We start from the raw sequence: 16,383 nt of genomic DNA, 5'->3' as shown, positions 1-16,383 counted from the left end.
GGGTGAGGAGGGTGGGGGGAGGGGAGCGACGTGGGGCAGCCGTGGGGTGATGGGATGGGGTGTGTCCCTTCTCACGGCTGGACACTTGGCACCGGGGCTGGGCTGCCGTGGCTCCCTGCGTGTTAGTGTTTGGCCAGCCTCCTGTCTCTGGCGGTGTGCTAACGGTTGCCATAGCCACGTGGCACGTGGCAGAGCTTCTCCAACGGGCAGGGCCCGAGAGTCTGCATTTCTAGCAAGCTCCCAAGTGAGGCCAGTGTGCTGCTGACTCCCTGGCCTGTATTGCACTTGGAGCCGGGAGGCTGTAAAAAAGTACCAGCGCTTTGGGAACTCCTCCAGGGCTGAGGAAGGAGAGTGCAGCTAAGCCCCTCCTCTGGAGACAGGGTGTGTCGAGGCTGCCCTGGAGTCCTGATTTGCCATTCAAGTGAACCCCGGAGGGATTAGCAGCTGGCCCAGCACTTGGGTGAGACCATCTCCCCCTCCAGGGGGGGAGTCCCGGAGGCAGCGCAGATGTTGTGTGAAAATCTGCCACCCTCCTTGCCGAAGGTTGCCCTCTCTCGCCCTCCCACCCCCCCTGCTCTGCCTGCCGACTTAAGCAGATCAGCTTTCAGCTCCCTGGGACTCCAAGAGGGCTTTGGATGAAAGAAAAGGCCCGTCCTTAAGAAGCAGAGCGGGAATCCAAGCATGCCTCTCGCCTGCTGCATGCCCAAGAATGCAGGTATTTGGGGTTTGCAACATTTCCTGGCAAGACAAAGGGGAAGGGGAGCCGGCGTGGGGGGCGGGGGGAGGAGGCCGGCCTGATGGGAGAGGGGCTCGCGCTGCAGCAGCGTCCTAATCTGGGGCGAATGAGGAGAAAGCGAGCCCTTTCCCAGGAACAGACGTGAGCAAGGGAGGCCATGCCTGACCCTCGGGGATGACCTTCACGTTTGTGCTCAGCGGCTCCTAAGCTCTGGGGACTCCGGGTTGTTCTTTCTGGCTGGCCAACTTGGCAACTCTCTGTTCCTTCTGAGCTGCTGGACCACTTAAGACAGAGAGGACAAGCCTTTCTTCCTCCTCATCTTCTGCTCTGACGGTGGCCTGTCTTCCAAGAGGGCCCAGAGGGTATCCCAAGGTGCGGTCGGGGCAGCATTCTCAGGCTGTGGCCTGGGCGGCTGGGGGAGGCTAGGCTCGGCCCCGCGTCCTGCACCGGCTGGCGCTGGGCCTAGCCTGCTGGCCCCTCGCTTCTCCTCCATCACCCCGCCCCCGCTGTCTTGTTGGGACTCCTCAGTATCCTGCCCTCATCCTGAGATCACACACAGAGACTTCTTTCTCTCCCTGGGGCCCCCGAACAGCCCTGGAGTGGGAGTCCCCAGACCCAAGTTCCCCAGTGTCTAGTTTCTTTTCCACCTCCAGTGGCCTTACTTAACCTATTCGGGGCCATCTTGACTTCTTTGGTCCTAAACCCCTCTTCCTGATAGTTCTTCACTGTATAAGGTCAGCCACACAGTTGAACCTGTTTGGAAAGTGTTGACCTCTTTGCAGCATTCGTCCTGCACTGTGGTTAGTCCTTCCATTTTAACTCAGGCTCCGGCATGGCAGGGGCAGTGCCTTTCTTAGATTTCTTCTAGAGACGCCACCACCATCCCTGTCACAGTGAGCGCTCAGCAGGGCGGGGGCGGCGTGACGACTGAGGCTGGCTCTCTCCTCGGCCCGGCTAAGCCACCTGAGTGCACATCGGCCTCCACTGTCTCTGCGGAGACTGAGGCAGTGCGTGGCCACGCTCTAAGGACCACCTGTTGGCCTAACCACTACTAACATGGTCGTCTGCAGCCCTGCTCAGTGACAGTGTTGTTCTGAGTTGCTTTTCCAGGTGTGGTGAGGGGAGGAAACAGGCCTGTGGACCGGGCGGCTTCTGGTGGGCACCACTGAACCTGTGTCAGCTGCTTCAGGGCATCGCAGTTTCCGAATTGCGGGGGTGGAGAAATTGTTCAATCCGCATCTCAAATATCATATATGCTTACGATAAATAACCATTATTTGATGTGCAGGCCACACCTCAGGCCAATTCAGTCAGAATCTCTGGGGATGGACCCAGGCATCAGTGCGTTTCTTTAAAAGCTCCCCAGATGGAGTCCGGTGTGCAGCCAGGGTTGAGAACCACTGCCTTAGGTAAGAAGTAAGAAGTTCGCTCCCACTCTAACCCCCACTTTCCCTCAGGGAACCGAGTGAGACAATTCAGGACCTAAATTCACACATTCTCATGAGGATCGGTGGATTCAGGAGAGAGAGAACAGCCAGGGAGTGTTCATCAGGCTGGAAGGAGTAAGTAACGGGAGGGGGTGTCAAAGGAATAAGGCCCCTCCGGGTGCCCGCCAGAAGTTTCCAGTCTGTGCTCAAGGAGAAAGATGGAGAAAAGACCTTTAGGACAGCTTGACCCAGTTTTCCTTGGAGACCTGAAGATGCAAGGCCTGGGGGTTGCTGGCAGGCCACGGAGGGATGGAGGAGGTTGCAGGGCCACATGGCAGAGGGCTCAAGCTTCACAGAGCGGCTGGCTCTTTGTGAACTCGGCCATCTTCTGGCATTAGTTTCAGCAAGGTCATGGCACCCCCGCCAGCTGTGGACAGCTCACGAGTGGGGAGACCAGGCCCTTAATCAAAGATGCCTCCAAGTAGGACGTGGCGGCTCTTGCATTCAGCACAATAAAAGCTGAGGGGAAAATGACTGCTTTTTGCTCCAACACAAATTTTATTACCCCAGGTTTCATTATAAAATGTAATCGTTTTGGGTGTGTGTTTCTTACATAAACAGTGGAGTTACTGTGATCTTCACCATCTTTCAACCCGGAATCTCAAAGGGAGTTTTATTTACTAGATTTAAAGCCGTGGAACAATTGTTTCCTACGATTGCCTTATAAGCACAGGAATAATTCAGGGAAAAATAAAACTCTCTGCTTTCTTTCCTTCTCGGCCCCTGCTGAATCTCCCCAACCCAGAGGCAGGCACAGCCATGCGCTGACCATGGTAGGTCCTGTAGCTGATAAGCTATATCTGGGTAGACTTCAATGGGATAGTGAGGTCCTCAGGAGGACAGGAGAGTGGGACTCAAGCTTCAGGCTCCTGTTGGGTGTCACGGTGGCTTGGGCAGGTGTGAGAACCCCTTAAGCTGATCAGGCGAGCTCTTAGGGCCCAGACCCCTACACCAACCCCTAGTCAGGGGCCAGAGGGCCCAACAGCTATTGCCATTATTTATGCCCCGATCTCTGGGCATTCATATTTACCAGAAGCGAAGCTTTCACATTAATATGAATGTCAGCTCAGGTCCGTTGGTTCGTTCCTGGGAACTCCACATTCAGAGGGAGTGAGGTGGAGACTGCCACCATCTTATGACAGAGTCTGTTTTGTCCATTTTATTGGTGTTTTCCATTTTTAATTCATTTATCTGGTTTTATATCCACTTCCTTGAGATTTTAAACCTTCTTTTCTATTTCTTAAGTTGAATCCTTAATTTAAGAAATAAATATGAGAATTGATAGCTATAAATTTACCTCAGAGAACAGCTTTGGTAATTTCCATTGGTCTTACTGCGTGGGCTCGTTGTTAAGGGTTTCATCCTCTAGATAGTTAGGTTTGATGAGAGGCAGCATGGTGTGGGGATGCTTTAGTATCTGCCAGATCTGGATTTGAATCCTTACTCTGCCGTTTTTCAGTTGTGTGACTTTGGTCAAATTACAGGATTGCAACTTCCTTATTTCTAAAATAGAGATGGTAAAAATCTGCCTTGTATATTCTTTAAATGAGGATGAAATGAAGGAATGCAGGCAAGGGACTTCGCATAGCTCACCTAGTAACTGCTCCAACCATAGTAGCTATGGATAATAATCATATTTAAAATAATATGCCTTTGGCACAGGCAAAAGCTTCATGGCTGGGAAGCTGCTCTCCATTTGCATGTCTTAGGCAGAGGGCCAGGACAGTGGGCATCTTTTCTGGATCAACCCACTTATCCTAATGTCCTCCAGAGGCACTAGCAGATGGGACATGAAAATACCAACAGTGTGCCTAGGGAAGGGCATGCAGCCAAGTGTTACACTGGATTGAGCACGCTGAGGCAAGCCAGGAAAAAGCTCGGCATAACACAGAAATTCACCATTGAGAAATTCCTCCGAAATTTCTTAGTCTCCGTCTCTTGCGGAATGTTCCTCAGCAGAATATTTGAGCTGCTCTGTCCCAGACCTGGCTTCTTTCCCAGCTGCCCAACTAGGTCACTGCCCACTCTGTAAGGGCCTTGACTTCTTGGCACGGCCGGGGCCTTGAAGGAGGCGAGCATCGGGGGAGCTAAACTTTATGAAGCAGCATCTCTGTGCAGGGCACCAGGCTTGGCTGTGGGCCTCACACATGACTAAGACACTGTTCTGCCCTTGAGGACTTCCAAGTCAGGAGGATACTGACCCATGAGCACCAGAAAGGCTGGTCACGGTACCTCAGGGCCCAGCCAGAGGAGGAAGGGACCAGCTCTCCCTCGTCGGGTGTGGCATGGCCGGCCAAGTGTAGCCTATGGCGCAGAGGACCTTTGAACTGACTACGTTAGGGTAAATAGGTTAAGGTGTATCAAGTTTGGGGTGGATTTTTGTTTGTGGGGTTTTTTGTTTGCTTGTGTGTTTTGTTTTTGAGAACACGATAGAATGAGCTCTGATGATCTTCAAAACTAAGAAAAAGAAGTACCTGGTTTCTAAAACCAAGTGAAACATCTTTTATAGAGTCAGTATTTTGCAGAAAATCAAAGCCTATTTGCTTGGGATTGATTCTTGCCTTCTCTAAGGCGGTGGGGGGTGGGGGTGGGAAGGTAGAGGAGATGGTAAGCTCAGGGAGGGCTAAGGCTGCAGAAAGCCAGAAGCAAGTGTAATCCGCTGTCCACACTCTATGCTGCACAACCCGTCTGTATGTAAACTTACGTGGAAGTTACTTGTCTGTGATTAAGGCAGAATCTCTGGGTCTTCTCTGAAGCTGACCTGTGCTTCTGAATACTCTGTCGGGTAGCCTGGCTCTCTCCCTCCTGGGTGCCTCTTTTTGGGTCAGCAGGGATACTGAGAAAGTCTACTCTCCTGAGGGATGCTGGCCTTGCATGTGGCTATAAGTCACTGACCTTGAGTGTGTTGACAACCACTGGCTCCCAAAATGGCAGAAAGGAGACGTGGAAGGGAATTCATCTCAGCCGTATCCTCTCACATCTGAAACACAGGACTGGTTTTTCAGCGTGCAGAGGCCAAATGTCAAACACCAATAAGGGGAAAGATGCAAATGTTTCCTCAGCTTTGCTGAACTGAGGCCTCCCAGGAATGTTATCTTTGCTCACCTCTGGCCCCGCCTCTACAACAGAGAGAGGAAGAGGTTTTGATTTATTCGTAAAGATAGAGTACATCACTCTTCTCTCGCCACCTCGTCTTTGTGTTATGCTTGCCATGGATGGCATTTGGCCTTTAACAGCTAGGATCCCTCTTGCATCTAAGTTTTTATCCCTGGAAACCTTCACCAGCAAGATAGAGCCGGATGATTAATTTTGAAATAAGGACGTGCTCGGGAACAGGCCGGGGGCACACATCAACGGCCACAGGGCCCTTGGCTTAAATGGTTAATAAATTACTCATCCCAACTAACGCAGGCCTCTAGCTCCTGCTCTGAAAGCCAGAGGTGATGATGGGGGCCACGGGTTTCTGGTACTTTCCACAGCTACCTTGGAAAGCAAGCAAAATGGCCATCTGGGAGAATTAAGATTAATTGTGTATTGAATGCTTTTCCTTGAAAAGAAGTTGACTTGTAGCTTTTCTTGATTAGCCTTTTTATTTTTCCCTTCTGCCTCTCTCCTCGTGGCATTTACTTGCTTCTGCTGCTGCCGCTGCTGCTGCTGCCGCTTTTCTTTTTACGCTAAAGACATCATGGGCAAGAAGAGGAGATTTTATTTTGGAGAACAATGATCACATTAACAAGGTGACAGCAGATAAGCTAAAAGTCACTCCATTTTCTGCTGGGGAAAAAATGTGCTTTGCCGCCAAATGACATCCGCTTCTCTTTGTCTCCTTTTAGAGGAGGGTGGCCGGCCCAGCCACTGATGGACTCGAAAGAAATCACTGGCAGATAAGATGTACCCTTGATTCATATAAGAAGAGAAGCTTTTGAGTTCAAGGATAAAAAATGACTTCCTATCCTGTTCCACAGCATTCTTGTGGCTGGAACTCTCTGTACCACGGTGACATTTCTCTCCCCTTGGTCCAGGGTATCAAGCCGAAAATAACTATGAATTTTGAAACTTGGTAAGAGGCGAAAATCCAACTCATTGCAGTTTCATAGATATCTAGGCCTGGATCGGACTCTGTAGGTACAGAATCTCCCTACATCCTGCCCTATACTGGGGGCAAAACTGAGGACTCACCCTACCTTTAAGGTATTGTAGCTACGTCCAAAGACACAACCAGCACTCAGTGAAAGAGCATTCAAACCAAACTGGTGTATGACTACGAGTCCAAGCATGTCTATTAAAAAACAAACAAACAAACAAACCAGGCTTCAGAATGATTGAAGAGAAAGTGAACGAGGGATGGAGGAGGTGAAGAGGGAAAGGGAAGGAGGCTCCCTGAAGGAGGTGAGCTTTACTTCGATGGATTGGTAGGAATTTGTTGGCCAGTAGAAGCATTCCAGGGTCTTAGCTCTCTAAGCTGAGGTTCCTTTGGCAAAATCTCACAGGCTTGTTGTGAAGACTGAACGATGTAATGAAAATAAAGCACAGGGCACAGTGCCTGGCACGTGATAAGGGCTGGATAACTGTTTGCTGTCGTCGTCCTCATCATCATCGGGAGATGGTGTCGTGAGTAAACCTTGCAGGGTCCTTCCTAGGGAAGGGAGGCTATTAGAGGTCCTTTTCCCTCTAATTTTACCCCTTTTTCTGAGACTTGACTCTCATCTTTATATCTTGGCAGACTTTGGTCAATATTAGTTCACCTCTGGCAAAATGAAAGCAGATTCAACCAAGTATCAACAGATGTTTTTAACGCTACTCCAGTTCTCAATATAACACCTTATACGCTGGTTTATAATTGCAGTAGTGGGTGGATATTTGCGTGGAGGTATAAATATAAAACCAATGGCTTATGCTAGCATTTCTCTTGGGTCTTTGTTTTCAACAACTCATTTCAGCAACTTCAAAAAATATTCACTCGATATGTTTTTTCTTCTAATCTGTTTATCCTCCTGTGGTTTCACTTGGGTCACAGAGGAAAGGTATTTCTGGAAAGAAGCAATGAAACTTATTTCCTCTAAAGTTTAGCAGTTACAATAGAAGGCTACGTACTTTGCATCATAAATGATTAATATAATGTTTTTGAGAGGGGTCTGTCCATTGTCATTGGGGGCTGAGGAGATTTGGGGCCCAGGGGTTGGGGAAATCCAGGACGTTAATATTGAAAGTCCTTTAACGACCCCTTATTGTGTGCTCAGCAGGGCTACGCAAGTTGCTCTGTCACACTCGCTCCTCGTTGCAACCCTGTGAGGCAGGCACAACTATGCTCGTTCCCTAGATGAGGAAAATAACTTGCCCACGATTACAGCTCAGACGATACAGAGCCAGGACTTGGACGCAAGTCTGTCTGGTTCCAAAGCCCAGGCTTTTTACCACCAGGTTATACTCTGCCTGTAAGGATTTGAAAATAATGACTCCGAACTAAATGTGGGAGTGATATTTTTAGGTTATCATACAGGTTAAGAGTTAAAAGATGTGCTATGGCTTACGCTACAGTCTCTGCTTAGGTCATCCAAAGTGAAGGGAACTTAGTTTTTATTTGAAGGAGCAAAAGCCGATCAGCAGAGATGGCCCCGATCGAAATATGAGACTGTGAGCTGAGGTGTCAGACAAGGGACAGAACCAGTAGTGTCCCGTGTCTTCAGAAAACAAGAGTGGAGTAGGTAAGGCCTTTGACTTTCTCTTTCAGTTCCTAAGCTAGTTAACTTGGCGGCCTGTAACTGATATATTTATTACCCAGCATTGTTTATCAGTGACATATTGTCCAAATATTCATTTCCTAGGAGAGGGCTGTAAATGTCTTCTGGAATCATAAAAGGTGATAGATTAACAAGTGCTAGAGGTGGTGGCAGGTCCAGGAGTTACAATGCAGGATTTCCCACACCGCTGCTTGCAAGTGTTGGCAGTTCAGATGTTGTTGCTCAGTGGTGAGAAAGGGGATAGCCTGTCCTCTGATGTCCTAACTTCAGCGTCCCGGTGAAGGTGTTTGCAGGGATTATACTTTATCTCATTCAAAGTTTTTGAGCAAAGTAACAAGTAGCAGGTATGATTACAGCTCTTCCTGGAGTTGCAAAACTCTGATTTTAAATGTCTCCCTTCTACACTTGGCCATCTTCATACCATCATCTGCTCTCCCAGAGTTCCCAAGGCCACTTGCTCTGGATAGCTACCCAGCTGCTCTGTGCTGACAGCACTACCTGTTGGTTAGAACAGAGAACTCCTGGACTCATCATCCTTTCTAGTACTTTGAGATGAAAATGCATGTGTCTCTGAAGTTCCCTACGCCAGCCGGGAGTTTTAGCCGTGCAAAATTGTTTGCGTTTTCTCATCACATCACGCTGTCTCACACACCCCCAGGCCGGTATACACCGTCCCCTCCCTAGAACGTTTCTGTGACCAGTTTCATCCTAGTCCGTTTGGAAGCCTTGGCTTAAGCATCACCTTCCTTGGGAAGCCCTTCCTGGAATTGCCCAGGGGGATTTTGACATCTCCCCTTCCGCAGCCCATAGGCTATACATGCCTATATTTTAGTGGTGCTTCCAAGGGCAGGCAGAGGATGAACTAGTACCCTTAAGGTGGAGCTGGAGACGGGGAGACTCAGGTATGGCCCAAAGCAGCCTTCCAGAGATCTTTAAGATTTCTTTGTAATTGTATGCATCTATAAAATCTGCACTATTCTCTACATTGTTTAACATAAAACAGTCTCCCCCCAAACAATTATTGAGTAGAACTAGTGGTCCAGGAAGATTCCCCACGTTTATCCTGTGGCTTCCTGAACCCTCAGACACAACGCACTGTATCTCGCGAGTATGTGTAAGTCTCTCTGAAAAGCGTGTATAGCAGTGTCTTTCTAGTCGGCTGTTCTATGAGCTTCCTCAGAGCAGCGTCTAGGTCTTTCATCTCTGCTATAATATTTATAGGATTTTGGACTCAAAAAATTTTCCTTGAATGAGTGAATCTTTCTAGTGATCTCGGGCATAATAAAGAACCAGTGTTATTAATCCTCAAAGAGATAAGACACTCCAGTTGTAGACCCCAAGGTCTCCGTCAGCCCACTATTCTGTCTAGTTATTCTTGCATTTCGTTGGGCACTGGCATTTAAGATTAATTTTTAAAACTGTCTTCCGGAGTTATGTTAACATTTATTCACTACCACGATACCGGTATCGTTTTCAACTCCTGTTCACGGCAAATGCGTATTTCCCCAGCAATACTGCGGAAGAAAGGAGCCTTGATGGGCAAACTTGGAACTCTAAATGCTATTTGTCACTTCTTTTCCATGGGCTGGAGACTGACTGTATTCAAGCCTCTGTTTATAGGGCTTTACTGCCCACAGCCTGAGGGAAGGGGAAGGAGGCCTAAAGCCCGAGTCACAAAGTGACATCCAGAATCACTGGAGTGGTCAGGGATGACCTCAGATTGGTCCTTCCTTCGGGTCTCTCGGGTTCTACCAGCATCGTCATTGGGCTACCTTGGGTGTGTAATGTACATCCCAGGAAGCCAGAAACATTCATTCTTACGCATCCTACCGACGTTTGCATCTGTATAACCCTAAAACTCTTGTTTCTCTCAGGTTCAGACAAGTGAACACTTGAAGCATCTATTATCTCTCCTTTAAAAAAAAACTCAATTAAAAAAATCTTAAGTTTCTTAATAAATATTTGAGTAAAGGAGCTCCTCTGTGCAAAGCAACTTTCAACACATGATCCATTTATTATGAAATTATTCTTCAGAAACTTCCCACTGCTACCCTTCCTTCTTTAGAAATCAGTTACTCTTCGTAGAAATGAAACACCCTGCAAGAACAGGCCAAACTATGCCTCAGTTGTCCTCTGTGTCACACTCCAGCTGGCTTCTCTAGTGTAGCTTCTGGTACATCCTAGGGGGTGCACCCGGTCACTTCTCTTTCTGTTGTTCAACTTGACCCCATCCTTCAATGAAGAAACCTTCCCTCCCAGTTGGGCACGTAATAACTCTTTTCCTGTTTCCTCTGATCCGGATGTTTCAGTTCTGATTCCACCTGGAAGGCAACTCACGGAGGTCCCAGCCCAGAGCCTGAATCCATGTTCTCAAACTGGGCAAAGCTGTTGGGAAGCAGGGTCAGAGCCTGAAATGGGAAAAGCTGCAAACACTGGTATAGGGAGGGTTGTTTGTTTTTTGAATTCATAAAGTTTCTCAGTAAAACATCCCCTTTTCGGGAACATAATTAGTACGTGTTGAACCACAAATGTAGAAAAATCATTGAGGGCACAGACCGACATATTTTCACAGAGCTACAAAGAAGGTTTCTTTCTTTCTCCTTTTCCTTTATACGCTCCTTATAAAACCTTGCCGGAGTCAACTAACAGGGGCCCCCTTTCATCACATACACTTTTTCCCAAGAAGTAAAATAAACTAAATTAATTCATTCACTCAGCACTGTAAATACCAAATGAAAAAAACATAGGTATATAGATGTCAGTACTGCCTCTGTAATTATGTTTTGTGTTTGTATAACTAGAGGACACCGAGAGAAAGAAAAGAGAAATTATTCAAAGTGCAAAGGTTCCCAGGTTTAACTAAGAAAATTAGAAAAGAAAAAAGCCCAAGCACCCACATGTGAAGATAGCTGAATAATCAACTCACGTGTTACTTTCCAGCATTTTCTTCAAAAGAAGTGGCTTTTGATGAAACTGCTAGGAACTCCACATGCTAAACGTTTTTCCTATTGAATAAAGTTAGTAATTAATGTAGCAATTAAGAGTGCAGGAATTGAGTTCACTATGTTGAAATTGCAACGTACAGCCAAGGTTGAGGACTACTGTTGGAGGTATTGAGTTGTAACCGTTATTTCTTCCTTTCTTAGATTGTTGAGTGTGGCCCTAATTTAGTTTGTAATTAGTCTTTTCTTCCTTTTGAGGGTCTCCATCTGTAAGTTTCCCAGGTGTGTGGGAAGGAGAAGGGTACGCATCTCTTTCCCCCTGCCCATCTGTGTCTTTGGATACCTTCTCTTCTTACGAAGATGGCCATGACCGCTGTTGTTGACTATTGCAAAACTGACACCACACCCTAATACACTGTAGTTCTTCTTGTTCCAGGGCGTTACTCCTCTTTTTCCCTGAGGGGGTTCTGGGGTTGAACACATCCTCTCTCCTTCACTTTCTTCTATCCACTGATCGACTCTTGAGGGTGGCTCTGGGCCACTCCCCTTGGCGAGGCTTTTCCCCCAGACCACGCGACCCAACATCAGCCTGGCCAGCCCAGGACTGAGGAGGGGAAGGTGGGTTTCTGGGACCGAAGGCTATTCATAGGAAGCGTCGCTGAATTGGCACTTTCACGGGATGAGAGTGCTGTGATAAATAAATGAGATGATGTGAAGACTTTGAGCTATGGCAATATTTGGAGCCACCAAAAAGAAATTCGTTTTTTTAAAGGAGGTTTTAGTTTATTGATATCTGCACTTCAATGAACAATTCTCAACCCTTAGCATCTGTTTTGACAAGTGGTTAAAAATTTAATGAACTTCCTCAGTTGGTCTTTTCTGGGTAACAAAACACCCCAGTATTTAGTGGCTTAAAATTGAATGGCTGGTCCTTCTGGTTGAGCCCTGCAGGGCTTGCTTGTGTGTCTGTAGTCACTCAGTTGGCACTAGATGCCCTAGGGTGGACCCATTCACATGTCTGGTGGTTAGCAGGCTATGGGTCAGAATGAGGGGGAAAGTGGGCCCCGTGTGTCTTATCAGCCAAGAGAATAGCCTAGCCCAGCCTTCTTCACAGCGTGGCAGTAAGCCTGGGGAGGCACCAAGATCAGCAGAAGTAGAAGTTGGAACGCATCTTGAGGCCTAGGCTCAGAACAGGTTCAATGTCACTTCCGCTACATTTTGTTGGCCAAATTAAGTCACCAGGCCTGCTCGGATTCAGGGTGGAGAAATAGATTCCACCAAGAGCTGAAAAGTACTGTAGCTCTTTTTTGAAATCGATACAATAACCAAGCACCCTTATTTGCAATTTTTAAAATATATAAATGAAAATGGGTTTGGATTCCATATATATGCGTTCAGCGTTCTTCCACTAATAAGGTAACTCTCACCTGCATTCAGATAGACTTTGTAAGTGGGACAGAAGGGGTAGGAATTGCCCGTGGCCATGACAACGAGTCATCCATGTAAATACTATCTACCATGTGGGTCATAGTGTTCAAGGATTGTGAACAGCTATCCAGAAGGCAGTGTGGTGAGGTGGAAAGAGCATGAATCTTGGAATCCGACAGATCCAAGTTCAAACTCCATCTCCCCAACTTTTAGCCGGATGGCCTCGGCCAAGTTACTTAACCTCTCTAAGCATCAACTTCCTCAACCATGAAACAGGACTGGCAATACCTAAGGCATAGGGCTGTTGTGAGGATTAAATGAGATTATGGTGTAACATCCAGTACACAGTAAAGCGCCATTTCATGCTTCCCCATCCCCTTAAGTTTTTGAAATTCATGTGCAGTGGACGTAGTAACTTCTACTTAGAATCAAAGCTGCCCAGTTGCTTTCTCTGCCAGCTACCAGCTTTTCTTTTTCCATATACTGTCTATGTTAGAGAGATGACCATGCTATAGTATTTTTCAACCTGGGATCTTGGCAGTATTTGTAAACATAAGCTTACAGCTAACAGTTCCAAGCCAATTCTTAGTTTTGGTGCTACAAATTATTTCACATTTTTGAATTGTACATAGGTTGGTTTTCTTGATGGTCTGGCTATGCTGAGGAATTCTGGAAACTCACCATCAGGAAAGAAGGCTTTGAAATGATGACGGGAATGATGTTCTCTCAGAAAGGATGCATCTACATTGGATAAAGTTTGCAAACATCTAGGAGTTCTAAATAGTGAGGTTGGTCTTTGGGGGCTTAAAGCAGGCCAGATTGGGCAAAACCCGTGCTTCTCTGATGCATTCCATGGGGCTCCATTTTGGCTAAATCATCATAATTCCCATCAAGACAGCACAGAATGATAATGGTTTTATTTATTATCTTATATGCACTGCCAGTATATGCAAAGCTTTATAGCTTGCCATAAATCGAGAGGGATTATCACAGCTGTTACTTATTTTAACAGGTCACAATACAGTAGTTGATGCCAGATGGTTTTGAGAATTTTGAGAGAGAAATGTTGTACAGGCAGCCATATAGATACTAGCTTGGGTAGTTGGGCCCCTGAAATTAATTTACATTTGTTACGATATAAAATACATATGAATAAACACATAGTTCCTTACGAACGAGTGAGCCACTTTATAGCAGTGGTTTCTTGTGGAAGTCGCGGGGTCTCCTGGGAGCAGTGGGCGGGGGCAGCAGTAGCGACGTGCTGCTGCTAATAGGAGAGATCAGGAGTAAGGCTCCGCCACAGCCATAGCTATGCAGGGGCATCCAGCTTGCTCCAGGGAAATAAACTTTGGCGGCCAAACTGGGTTTCTAGCATTGGAGCCAAAGAGAGTAAAGCGGGGAAGCCACCTTAGGGAAACATACGGAGAGGGTGTGTATCCTGGAGAGTGGAGCTGGAATTGGGATCCCCAAGGTCACCAACAAGGTCAGCCTGGGGCAAAAAGGTTACCCAGGCTGGGCAGATGCCAGAACATATTATTGCCCTTGCAGATGCTGACATTTACGCGTAGGGTGGTCAGTTCTGGATGATCAGCAGAAATGGCAAGAAGAAATAAGAACTGACGATGAGGAATCATTTCAGAAGGTGGTGCTGGTTCCAGGTTTCATGGAACAATAGGCTTCCGGCGTGAGAGACCTAGCGAAAACCTCCCAGGTCATCTCCACCCTCCTTGTTCTCTAGATGAAGAAACAGACCAAAAGGATCACTTACATACGGTCATCTTGGTTCTTTCAATAAAATAGTGAAATCAGACTGTCAGGGTATGTGGAGTCTGTAGGCCTCTCCCCAGATCTCTCCCCGTGATGTGCCCCACCAATGTGTTTCCTGCTGCCCATCTCATGCTGGGAGAGGACCGCAGCCCCACCGATCAGAATAACCCAAAGACCAGGTCTAAAGCACAGCTGGGTTTCCTTGCTAAATTGTCCCAAGATATAAAGATAATATACCACGTCTGGAACAGGAATAAAATTGTTTAGCCTTTTCCAGTCGATTCTTCCAGCTCCTATAATATAGGTGTCAACAAAATAATTAAGCAGGAAAGGCGAGTTTAAAACAGATTTGGGGGCTTCCCTGGTGGTGCAGTGGTTGAGAGTCCACCTGCCGATGCAGGGGACACGGGTTCGTGCCCCGGTCCGGGAGGATCCCACGTGCCGCGGAGCGGCTGGGGCCGTGAGCCCTGGCCGCTGAGCCTGCGCGTCCGGAGCCTGTGCTCCGCAACGGGAGAGGCCGCTGCGGTGAGAGGCCCGCGCACCGCAAAAAAAACAAAAAACAGAAAAACAGATTTGGGGCATATGAGGGGTATCCTCTATGTGTAGAAAATCAGGAAGTGACAGTATTTTGAAAGTTGAATAGCCCATGCATGTCAAGGGACAGAATTAGAACCTTTATTGTAGATTCCCCCAAGATGACTAGTAGGAGAATTAAAGCTTTGAAAACTTGTAGGCTAGACAATACCAAAATGCCCCACTCTTTTCAGAGATGCTGAGCTTCCAATAACTTCAGCTCTCTGGAACACAGCACTGAGCCTGAAAGTAAGTGCAAGGAGTTTCCCAAGGCTGCAAATGGTTGTCGGCGAGCCCGCGCTTCTCATTTGGGTTCTCGCTCAGCCCACTAGTAACTCTTCTTCAATGGGCAGATGTTACCCAGCCATGGTGTCTGTTTTCCTCAGCCCACCGTGGATTCAAACTATGGGGAAGGACCTAGAAGAAGGGTGAGAGAGGAATGACAGTGGGGACTAAACATGAGGGAAAGAGCTTGGAAATCCAAAAGGGAGTCTTTGAAATGTGTTACCATAGAGACCAATAATAAGCCTTCTTAATAAAGACCCTAAGTAATCAGCAAAGCATTAAATTGTGTTTTGTATCATCTGATTAAAGAGATAGGAAAGTGAATTGTTCAAGGTAGGCTAATTCTGGTAATCAACCCCCACCATTTCAGTGGCTTCGTTCTCACACTGCAGTCTGATGCAGGTCGGCATGCAGTCATTTGGTACCCAGGCGCCTTCCATCTTGGGGTTTCTCCACCCTGTAGAGCCTCTGTGTTCCTCCTGCAGGGGAGAGAAGGGAGTGTGTGTAGGAACGGGCAGGAGCTCTTCTGGGCCAGACCTGGAGGCACACAGCCCTTTCCCACATCCCCCTGGCTAGCACACAGTTACATGGCTGCGCGCCTGTCTGCGAGGGAGGCTGGCTGGAGGAGAAAGGCGGAGACAGTTTGCTGAACAACAAACTAGCCGGTCTTTTCCGGGGAAAGTATAAAATATGCTCTAACACAACAAGGAGCTTCAGTAAACTGCTCTTGGTTGGATAAACTTGAATTGTATGGAAAATCACCTGTGTAGACTTATACACTTCCTGGTAATACCAGTGAAAGGGAATAGTCCTGTCCTAAGTCACACTGAAGGATCAGAGGCTGGCAAACTAGGGCCCTCAGGCCAAATCCCCCCCACCCCCCCCACCCCCCGTCTGTTCTGGGCATAAAATTTTATTGGAACACAGCCACATCCATTCATTTATGCCTTTTGAGCTATAACAGCAGGGTGGAGTCATGGCAGCAGAGACCACGTGGCTTTCAGAGCCTGAAATATTTATTACCTGGCCCTTTACAGAAGGAGTTTGCTGATCCCTGCTCTAGACCATCACTGTCCTAAAGGGAGGACACATTTGCAGTTCTTTTCCTCCTGAGACCTGGTACCCTTGGCTGACAGAAAAAACAAGCAGGACACCCACATGGGCTGGGACGTAAACTCCGCCCTTTGAATGCCAGCTCCAGCAGGGCCCAGAGTCTGCTCTTTCCCCGCCAGAACCCAGCACAGTAGCTGGCATCTAAGAGACGTTCAATACGTACTTCTTTTTGGACCCTCCAGCCATAGGAAGCAACAGGGACCCTAACCACCATGAAGGGGGTAGGGAACTCAGAAAAACTCCAATATGAGCATGTGCGGGAAGGTCTCAAGGAAGGAACTACCTTCACTGGGCTTTTATTATGTGTCAGG

General features: G+C 47.5%; 1 protein-coding gene and 1 long non-coding RNA gene across 6 annotated transcripts in view; one reads left to right on the top strand and one right to left on the bottom strand.

The window, feature by feature from the left end:
- Positions 1-16,383, top strand: part of NHS (NHS actin remodeling regulator) — a 347,571-nt gene that overhangs the window by 237,737 nt on the left and 93,451 nt on the right. The gene's annotated exons all lie outside the window — the stretch shown is intronic.
- The window catches only part of LOC115847920 (uncharacterized), a 97,744-nt gene continuing 94,641 nt past the window's right edge, over positions 13,281-16,383 (bottom strand). For 2 of the 3 annotated variants that reach the window (XR_009560654.1, XR_009560655.1), the window contains exons 8-9: positions 15,322-15,438; positions 13,281-14,068 (exon numbers count right to left, since the gene is read on the bottom strand). This is a non-coding gene — a long non-coding RNA (uncharacterized lncRNA). Of the gene's footprint in view, positions 14,069-14,885; positions 15,092-15,321; positions 15,439-16,383 lie in introns of those variants that run through there. The other variant, XR_009560656.1, reaches the window with a different exon arrangement.

This window comes from Globicephala melas, chromosome X (genome assembly GCF_963455315.2).
Source record: "Globicephala melas chromosome X, mGloMel1.2, whole genome shotgun sequence".
Classification (NCBI taxonomy): Eukaryota; Metazoa; Chordata; class Mammalia; order Artiodactyla; family Delphinidae; genus Globicephala; species Globicephala melas.
The sequence above is the reverse complement of the archived record's forward strand: the minus strand, read 5'-3'. Positions and strand labels throughout refer to the sequence as shown.